Here is a 9,344-nt window from a genome sequence, read left to right as displayed (position 1 = left end):
AAGACCTCTAGAGAAATAAATATAAATCTATGTAATTTCTTTCTTTCAAGTATTACTTCTTCCAACCCCAGAATGGAATTTTAACCTCAATAATAAGTTTCATTTTACTGGTTTTTACATATACAGAGTTTTTCAAATTTTCCTATGTGCCTTTCTCTACCATCTCATCCTTTTTTCCCATTGCTGGGAAAGCAATGGCTCCCTGTCATGGCTGATGACACTGTCCATCATCTGCAAAAGAGAATGATGGGGGTTCCTGGGATTTCCCAGGGAGCATCTGAGAGCCAGAGAGAAAGGGGAGAGAAGGTAGAAGTGACACCCCAAGTAGAACAGAAAAGGGTGAGGGCTCCAGGGCCCTGCTGTAACACAAGGACCATGCTTCCTCCTTCTAAACCCTACCCAGTTCCCCACTGAAGGTGGCTCAGAGCCCAGTGCACACAAATCTAATTGGTGTCACCGGTCTAGAGATAAGAAAGGCCTTATATATATATACATGATCAGCGGCAGAGGGTGGGGGTAAAACCCAATTCTGTGGTCCCCAAGTCAGGGGTTGGAGGAAAGTTTTATTGAGTCAGTAATAGGAGGTAGAACGGACACATCATAGAGCAATTTCAGATGGGTGGGGCATGCGGCAGGACCACATATAGATCACTACCAGGAGGAATCCGGATGACAGGTATGGAGAACCTCTGCAGGTTCTCCAGTGTTTGTTTTCAGGGATCATGTGTAGGTTGGAGCCCTCCTTTTTGTGCCTACGCAATTCAGCTGGTCGGTCCTATTTTAGTTGAAACTGTTTTAGGATGCTCACTTCTGCAACACATATACCAAACTTGGAATGATACAGAGAAGATTGGCATGGCCCCTGCGTAAGGATGACAAAACTGGCTTAGATCAGCTTGGTGGTGACACTATTTAGAAATAGTGGTTCAGGAAACCTGACTTTGAAGACTGGAACTTATTAATTAAGAATTAGGGAAGAAGTTGGGGGAAAGGAATGAGGAAACCCAGGAAACATTTCCGTTTTGGGGATGGCAAGAAGAAATACCATTAAAGGGATAAATCGGGTTCAAAGTAAGTATGAGAATTGTAGGAGAAATCTTCAAAAAGTCCATGGAAACGAATGTAAGGGGAAAAATACTGTATGGATTTTGAATCTTTTGGTACAGAAGTAGGCTTGTCTTTAAACTCCATATTCACCAGCTTTCTGGAGGCCCTTGTGTGTGAGGAACAGCATCGACCCTTCTCTGTCTCTCTCTCTCTCCTCTCTGTTGCTAGAATGTGCCATTTATCTGTTTTTCCATGTGTCTTGGGTTGCTCATCTTTCTCTCATTGATCACCTGTTCTGTCTTTCAGCTCCATCTGAAGCTTGTATTTTTCTCTCCCAACGTCCGCCTCTAGTTGTGCATCCATGGTGCTAAAGACTAAAAACAGTGAGCAAATTAACTGGATTCCCAACAGCAGAGGCTATAAGAGCCCCCTTGGCCTTTAAGGCTACCTGTAACAGCTCCAGGGCTGTGTCTTTGTGTGTACTGCTGTGTTCACCATCCTCTGGGGTCCAACTTCAAATGACAGATTTGTTTTGCTTCCTTAGCATCCCTGTGAGCATCCTAATGAGGAACCAAAGACCCCTGCAGCCCACCCTCCTAACCAGCACCTGCCTCAACCTCAGCCCTTACTGCCAGGACCCCACTCCTGTAGACATTCAGAGATGGGTGTGGAGAGACTGATGTCTCCACCCACCTCGATCCCTCCAGCCCTGGTGGTGGCTCAGCACAGGGTGGAATGAGCCAGCTCTACTTGAGCTATAGCTGGAAGAAGTCTCGCCTCCATCAAAACTCCTGTGCACCTTTAATCCCCACTAAGAAATTTTAAAAGGTGGAGGTGGAAAGGGGCATTTGAGTGGTGATTGGGGCTCTGCCCTCATACAGGGATGGATTCATTCACACAATTAATGGATTAGCAGAAGAATGGATGAGTGGGCTACCTTTAGAGTGGGTCAGGAGCTCATTGGGCTGGGTCTCTCAGCACTCCCAGGCTCTTGCCACAGGATGGTCTGCAGTTGCAGGACTCCTGGATCGAGAACGCCATGGTCAGATACAAGCTCTTAATCTCAAGTTGGTTCCTGAACCAAAAATCAGCCTCTTTCCTTTATTATTTACCCAGTCTATGGCGCTATGCTGTTGCCAACAGCAAATAGACCAAGGCACATCCAAGAAAACTCCATCATCCACCCTGAATAAACTGAGAACACTCACTCAACCAACAAGAACTTGAGATAGATTGTCTGATGCTCACAGCCCACCCCCTAGTTTTGCATGTGAGTATTTCTGATATAGAAGCTTTAGAGTGGCCCTTCATCCCTTCATTCACCAACTATTCACACTTTTTATGTATCCACATACACGCACCCAACTTTTTTTCATTACTTATTGTCAACCACATAACTGAGAGTAGACAACACAAAAAATAACACCATGAGCCTTTTCCCTGAGGAGTTTCCAAACTAGCAAAGGAGGGCAGCAGGTCTATAGGTGCATTTAAATAGTCATTCACTTAGAAATGTATTTTAACTATGAGTACGTACTAGGTATTGGGTACTGTCACAGGTGCTGTGACCATAGCAGAGCATGACAGAAAAGCACAATAATAGAAGCAAACCATGGTAGATGTATTTGCAATATTTACCTATGTTATAGATTAGGGTCTCTTTGGAAACCAGCTCTGATACAGGGTTTAGTGTGGGAGATGATTCTTAGTGGAAGGTGCTTTGGGATCAGTATTTGTGGGAACAGAGAGAAAGCCAAATTGGACAGAGGGAAATGTTCAGCTATTCCAACAAACACACTAATAATATTGGCCAATCCCATAGAAGGCCAGAACTCCAGTGCCATATGTCAGAGCTGTCCTGTTTTGGGTCAAAGTGGCTGATCAATTCTTGGATGTGTGCGACTCCTGAAAAGACGTGACGTTAAACAAGGCCCACCCCAGGTCATACCATGTAAATATCAAACAATGCCATGAGGAAGAACATGCTTTATTGCAGCCTTTTCTTTTCCATTTTGGGGGGGTCCACTGCCATCTGGCAGTTGTTGCTTCTATCACTAGCATTTCTTGACAAATTGGTAAGGATTTGTTTCTGGAAGTGGCGCATTTTTTGGCAAAAGCACAAAGGCTTGTACAAAGAGGAAAGATGCTGCAGGCCAGGTGACTGGAGATGACATTCAGGGGAAAAGAAAAAAGAAAAAGAAAATTGCCAAAAGCCAGTTGCCGATGATAACCTAGAAATCAGCAGGATGCTGTATGTGGCTTGGGCTTGACAGCTCTTGGCAAGGTATGGCCAGAAAAAAGACACACTCAGAAAAGAACTGAGCAGTTTGCAAAAAGAAACTAAATGGAACTGAGAGAATCCGAAATGCAGGGCCTGCAACAGGGAAGAAAAGATCTCTCCTAGGAAACGCTTCCTCCGTCTCCTTTCTGCCTCCCCAGACAAAATTAATCCCCGTGTCAGTGGCGATCTGCTAACTGTGTAAGGAGCAGCTCTCAGGGCATGAGGACAAGGAAAGCCGCTTGCCCAGATGCTGTTCATGCCTGCATTGGAAAGGGTTTGGAGCAAAACAGATTGCAGGAATCTTTCATCTCTGCAAAACCCAGGGAATTTGTCCTTGGGTGAGAATCAGTTCATGTGGGAGCCTGGCAGGCTCCGGTAGCCACTGCCAAACTGAGGATGAAGTGCATGAAGAAGCTAACACGAATAAGGCAAGAATGAGAATGATGACTTGGGGAGGGGGGAATGTCAGGCACAGTTACTGGCACACAGAATCTATTGAAAGAAAATGTTGGACACCGCCTACATGTTTAGAAGTTCCTGTTGCCAAAGATGCTGGGAACCTGGCTTAAAAGGCCTTCCACGTGTGCAGCACCCATGAGGAGTGGGAATTTTGAGCTTTGCAGTGACTGCACGGTGGTCGGGACAGGGCAAGTGGCTGGGTTGTGGCTAGGGGTGCTCCCCTCTGCAGCTGAAGCACTGTACAAGGCAACCTGGCTGGGTAACAAAATACCACAGCCTTGGGGGCAGGGCTTCATGGCAGAAATGTATTTGCTCGCATCTCTGGAGGTTGCAAGTCTAAGGTCAGAGAGTCACCAGGTTCAGTTTCTTCTGAGACTATGCTCCTCCCACAGCTTGCAGGTGGTCAGCTTCTCACTGTGTCCTCCTGGAGTGTGTGAGCCCTGCAAGTCCTTGTGTGTTCACATCTCCTCTCCTTTTAAGGACATGATTTGTTAGGCCCTACTCTAGCAGTCCCATCTAAAGTCTGATTGGATCTGTAAGGGTCCGGCCTCCAAAGGCAGCCACATCAGGGGTTGCCCCGTATACATGTGAATGTAGGGCTCCATTCAGGAACAGTAACCAGCTCCCTACTCACACACAGGTTTGTCTTCCACATCTCTCATTTGTTTGTTTAAGATTTCTTTATGTTTATTTGAAAAGCAGATGTTTCGGAGAGATAGAGAGAAGCCTTCCATCCTCGAGTTCACTCCTCAAATGTTCACAATGGCTGGAGCCAAACCAATCTGAAGCCAGGAGCTCCTTTTTGGGTCTCGCAATTGGTACACCGGCCCAAAGAATTGAGTCAACCTCCACTGTTTTCCTAGGTCATAAGCTAGGAGCTGGGTTGAAAGTGGAGCAGGCAGGGTCCACACCTATGCCCATACGGGATGCCAGCACTCAGGTGGAGGAATAGTTTGCTATGCCATCATGCCAGGCCCTATTTCATCTTTTAAAAATATATATATATATTAATTTATATATTTGTTTTGAAATCCAGAGTTACAGAGAGAAAGGAAGAGATGAGGATAGGAATCTTCCATCCACTAGTTTACTTTCCAGATGGCTGCAACAGTCAGTGCTGGGCCAGGTCAAAGCCAGGAGTCAGGATTTTTTATCTTGGTTTCCCATGTGGGTGACAGGGGCCCAAACACCTCAGCCATCCTCCAGTGCTTTCCCAAGCATATCAATAGGGAAATGAATTGAGAGTGGAGCAGCCAGGATTCCAATCAGCATCCATATGGAATGCAGTCATTGCAGGTGGTGGCTTAATTTGCTATGCTACAGCACTACCCCCCTCTACCACATCTTTGACAAACTTCTGACTTGTGCTTAGGCACATCTAGGAACCAGTTGATCACTGCCTTCTAAACCAGCTTAGACATCGTCGGCAAGTAAACTTACTACCCAGCTGTGCTGTGCACCTCTGTAATTCACGCCCCATCCTAGCTCAGACCTGCAGGGCTACAGCATACACAGCAGCTCACTCTTCCAAGAGGATAGCTTGTGTATAATTTCTTCTTTACCTCCACCCCTACGGATCTCCCACCTTCCTCAGCTGACACCATTGTCTGATTCTCATGTTCTAGAAGCAGCTCAGCCTCAACAATATAGTATAGCCTGCACATGATGGGCCCAGCCTACTCAGGGGACAGCAGGCTTCTCTGTTGTTATAAGCGCCATTCCTTCCCTGGGCACCCACATGCTCCATGATTGACTGTGTGCAATTGGTCCACCAAGACCATTAGCCTTCTCAGGCATGCTGACCTTAACCCCTACCTATGTGGGGGTCCCAAGAAGCGCTGGTCCCAAGAAGGACTTGAGTCATCGTCCAGGTGGAATAGAGACAAGGGGTCTTCAGTAGCTCAGGCTGCCCAATGCAAGATCCAAAATAGAAAAGGAAGAAGAGCTGGAGACTACCAACCCCAACATGGGCAGCAGAGAGAAGAAAAGCTGGTATGTGTGCAAAGAAATGCTACCTAGCTGGGTAAGGGGTGAGGGTACCCAGGGCCCTGATTTGCTCAACCTTCATCACTTCCTGTTTCACACCACTCCCTGGATGACACCCTAGGGAGAAGTTCATCACCACCTGTTGCCGTTTCTGTATGTTGATAATCCGCTACCACAACAGGACTGTGACGCTGTACGTGTCCATAGCAGCCTGTGCACAGGGCCTATCACAGCACCTGCTGCAGCTGTGCTTCATAGCTATCGGCTAGAGTAGCAGGAATACGGGCACCAGCCACTAGCAGATAACAAAGTCCAAACTGAGGTCTTGTCAGTCTGCCTTCTCTCAAGTGAGCTTGGGTTCAGTCAGGTCTGTGCTGGGATGGGCCATCTGCATGGACAGTCCTGGGCTGCAGGTGCACAAGATCCTGCCAGGCGGAATCTGTCCCCTGCTTCTCTGTACCTTTGTCTGTGAGTTCTTGTGAGGGCACAGTGTACAGGAAGGGAAGGACCCAGCAGTCAATTCTAGGAGAGTACCCAATTTTCACTTAACATTTTCTTTTCTTTGCTTTTGCCATAGGCAGAATGAGGGGGTGGGGGTGCAGAGAGGAGCTCTTATAAGAAGCACCTAGAAAAGCTGGGGTCTGCCAACCCATTCTCCTCAGCTTTGTCCTAGAAGAGTCACAGCTGCTGCCCCTCACTCCTAAGCCCCTCACTCTCACTTTGGAGAGGCCAATGACCTGAATGATACTATGGAGTTAGATATTCAGATATACCCTTTAGCAGCAACTGTTCTTCCTACTCTTTTCCAGATACTTTCCTTAAAAAAAAAATTTAAAACCAACTAAATAACAGATTATACATTTTATACATTAAAAAGTTTTTTTTTTGCTTTGTTTTTATTTGAAAGACAGGTTTACAGAGGGAAGGAAAGACATGCAGAAACAGAGCTCTTCCATCCGCTGGTGCACTTGCCAAATGGCCACAACAGTTGGAGCTGAGCTGAGCTGATCTGAAGCCAGGTACTCCGTGCCCCACCCCACTGCCACCAAATCTCCCACGCACATACAGGATCTCAAGGCTTTAGGGCCATCCTCCAATGTTTTCCTAGGTTACAAGCATGGGGTTGGATCAGGAAGTGGCACAGCCAGACAAAAACTAGAGCCCATATGGGATGCCAACGCTTTAGGCCTGTTACAGTACCACACCAACCCATACCTGGTACATTTTGAAATTTATGTCTTTAGGGGCAGGTGTCACTTTAAACAAAATCTTTAAACGTAGGTTTTTAAAAATCACCCCAAATTCTACCACACAATTACACAATCCCCCACCCAGCCAGAAAGCTCTGGTCACCACCCACTGGGTTCTGAATCTTCTCAGAGATGATAAAAAACTGAACTGTTACAAACCACCTTACAGATGAGGACAAGGTTTGGGACTGTTCAATATCATAGTCAAGGTCGCATGGTCCTTGCCTGTGGAGCCAGAATTTCAACTTGGTATTGTCTGATTCTGGAGCCCAGGTGGTTCACCACTATTTGGCACTGGATTTGGAACACTGGATACTTTCAATAAGCCTGCAGTAGTTGGAAGCTATACATTTTTTTAGTTGCAAAAGCTTATTTAATCTCTAGTCAAAGTATCAAAGACAAGAAATGGGTTTTTTAAATCCTAGCTTACAATCATAGACTTCACCCATCAGCTATCTTACTCTCTTAGCTAAAAGAGTCATGTAATACAGAGGAAGCTTGGCAAGCTCTCAAAAAGTCTAGAGACCGGCTGATGGAATAATTCAACAAATGAGCAATGAGAAAGGGATGCAGGAGCCCAGGAGTTTATTGCAAACCCAGGCCAGTGGTCTCACAGGCTGTTTTCCAGTTCCCACAGTTGAGCCCCATCTGCTTTCTAGGTTTTGCTATGATTGCTTTTGCAGGCTATTGCATTGGACCTTGCAATCACCCAAATGGGATGAGAAATTGAGGTGCAGGAAGCTGAGCTGACTTGCGAAGCTGAAAGATGCACACCTGGATTGGAGCTCAGCTCTGTCGGATTCAAGAGGCTTGGCACTTTTCTCTTGGACACATCCATCTCCATGGGTCATGGCCCCTAGACTGTTCAACTGAAGGTAAGAACGAGTGGGCAGAATGACTGCTGGCAGAGGGAAAGGCTTGCAGAGCAGCTGTAGAGGATGATTCTCTTAACCCAGACCCAGGCTCAGGACCAGCCCGTGGGAGTGAGACAGTCTGAGTGGGCACAGGGGAACGAAGAGGCAAGGGAGGATGAGCGGGCCACTGGGTCAGACAAAGTGGGTTGGAGACTCAGTGCCTCCATATACTGGCTGTGACCACCTCACTAAAATTGTTTGACACCAAGTCCCAGAATTTGCCCCATGAGGATAACTGTGTGCTGATTAAATGCAGTGAAAAGGGAAAAGCCCTTACATTTTAGTCAGTGTCTGTCAGAGCAGCTATGATTAATTTTTAGGAAGATGAAAGGGTAAGAATAAGAAGGGTTTGGCTGGGGAGGAAGGGTAAAGACAGACTCCCTGGTTGCCATCCAGGGCCTCTGGGCTGTCTTATCCCTCTGCAGTGGAAGGCCAGGCTAACAAAACTTGCATGCATTTGCTCCCTCTTAAACCTAGCTTGGTGAACTGCATGTCAACTGCTGGCTTAATTATTGGTGGAGCTAGAGACGGGCACTCTATGATGACACAGGATCTTGGTGCTCCAAGATCCCCTCCAAACTGGCGCATGCACACACACACACACACACACACACACACACACACACACTACTGCCACCTAGGCAAGGAGGATGGGCAAGACCTACAGAAGCGGCAGGTGCAAGATATAGAAGCCAGATTGCTGTCCACACCACCCCTGGTAAGAAAGAGCCACAGTGGTAGTCTCTGCAAGAAGTCCCCAAATCTCATGGTTTGTTACTGCAGGAGAGGGTTTGTTATAAAAATGAAAGCATCCGTTAGCCCACCCGCCAGCCCTCTTGTGTCTCCCTCTGATACATATGTATCTTTTCTTGCATAACTATGTGTCTTACTCTCGAACCTTCAGCCATGGAATGACAAGAGGCCAAAAGGTGGTTCTTAACCTCTACAACTGTGAGAACAAAATTTCTGTTGATTATAAATTGGGAAGTCTTGGATAGTCTATTTAACAGCACAACTGCAAAACAGACCAGAACATTCAGTTACTCATAGTTAAATGCCTTAACGGGCATAAATTTTGTCTCCTCTTCCCATATGATGTTTGCTGTGAGGCTAAGGTTGTGAGGTTCAAGCTTTCAGCTCCATGGTCGGTCACACCCTTGCAAGAACAGTGGCACAATCCTGTAGCAGCTGCCTTGATAAATGGCTCCCGGCCATGGCCCTGGGACAGCACAGTGTCTGCCTGTGTGTCTGGCCTGGAGAGGCCATCAGGGCTGTGCCATGACGCCTGCGGCTGAGAATGCCTTTCTGAGAGAGATGAGCGCTTGAGTCAATGCCAGAACAAAGTTCGTCCTCATCAGTTGGGGTTGGGGGCAGCATCTAATCAGCTGAGAGCCCGGATGGAACAGA

The 9,344-nt window shown here is 46.8% G+C and overlaps 1 pseudogene; it reads left to right on the top strand.

Annotated features, from left to right (window-relative positions):
• Positions 1–800: 800 nt before the first annotated feature.
• LOC121171422 lies at positions 801–915 on the top strand (annotated as a pseudogene).
• The last annotated feature ends 8,429 nt before the right edge of the window (positions 916–9,344 follow it).

Source organism: Ochotona curzoniae, unplaced genomic scaffold, assembly GCF_017591425.1.
Source record: "Ochotona curzoniae isolate NIBS_2020 unplaced genomic scaffold, NIBS_Ocur_1.0 scaffold_2587, whole genome shotgun sequence".
NCBI classification, from domain to species: Eukaryota; Metazoa; Chordata; class Mammalia; order Lagomorpha; family Ochotonidae; genus Ochotona; species Ochotona curzoniae.
The sequence above is the reverse complement of the archived record's forward strand: the minus strand, read 5'-3'. Positions and strand labels throughout refer to the sequence as shown.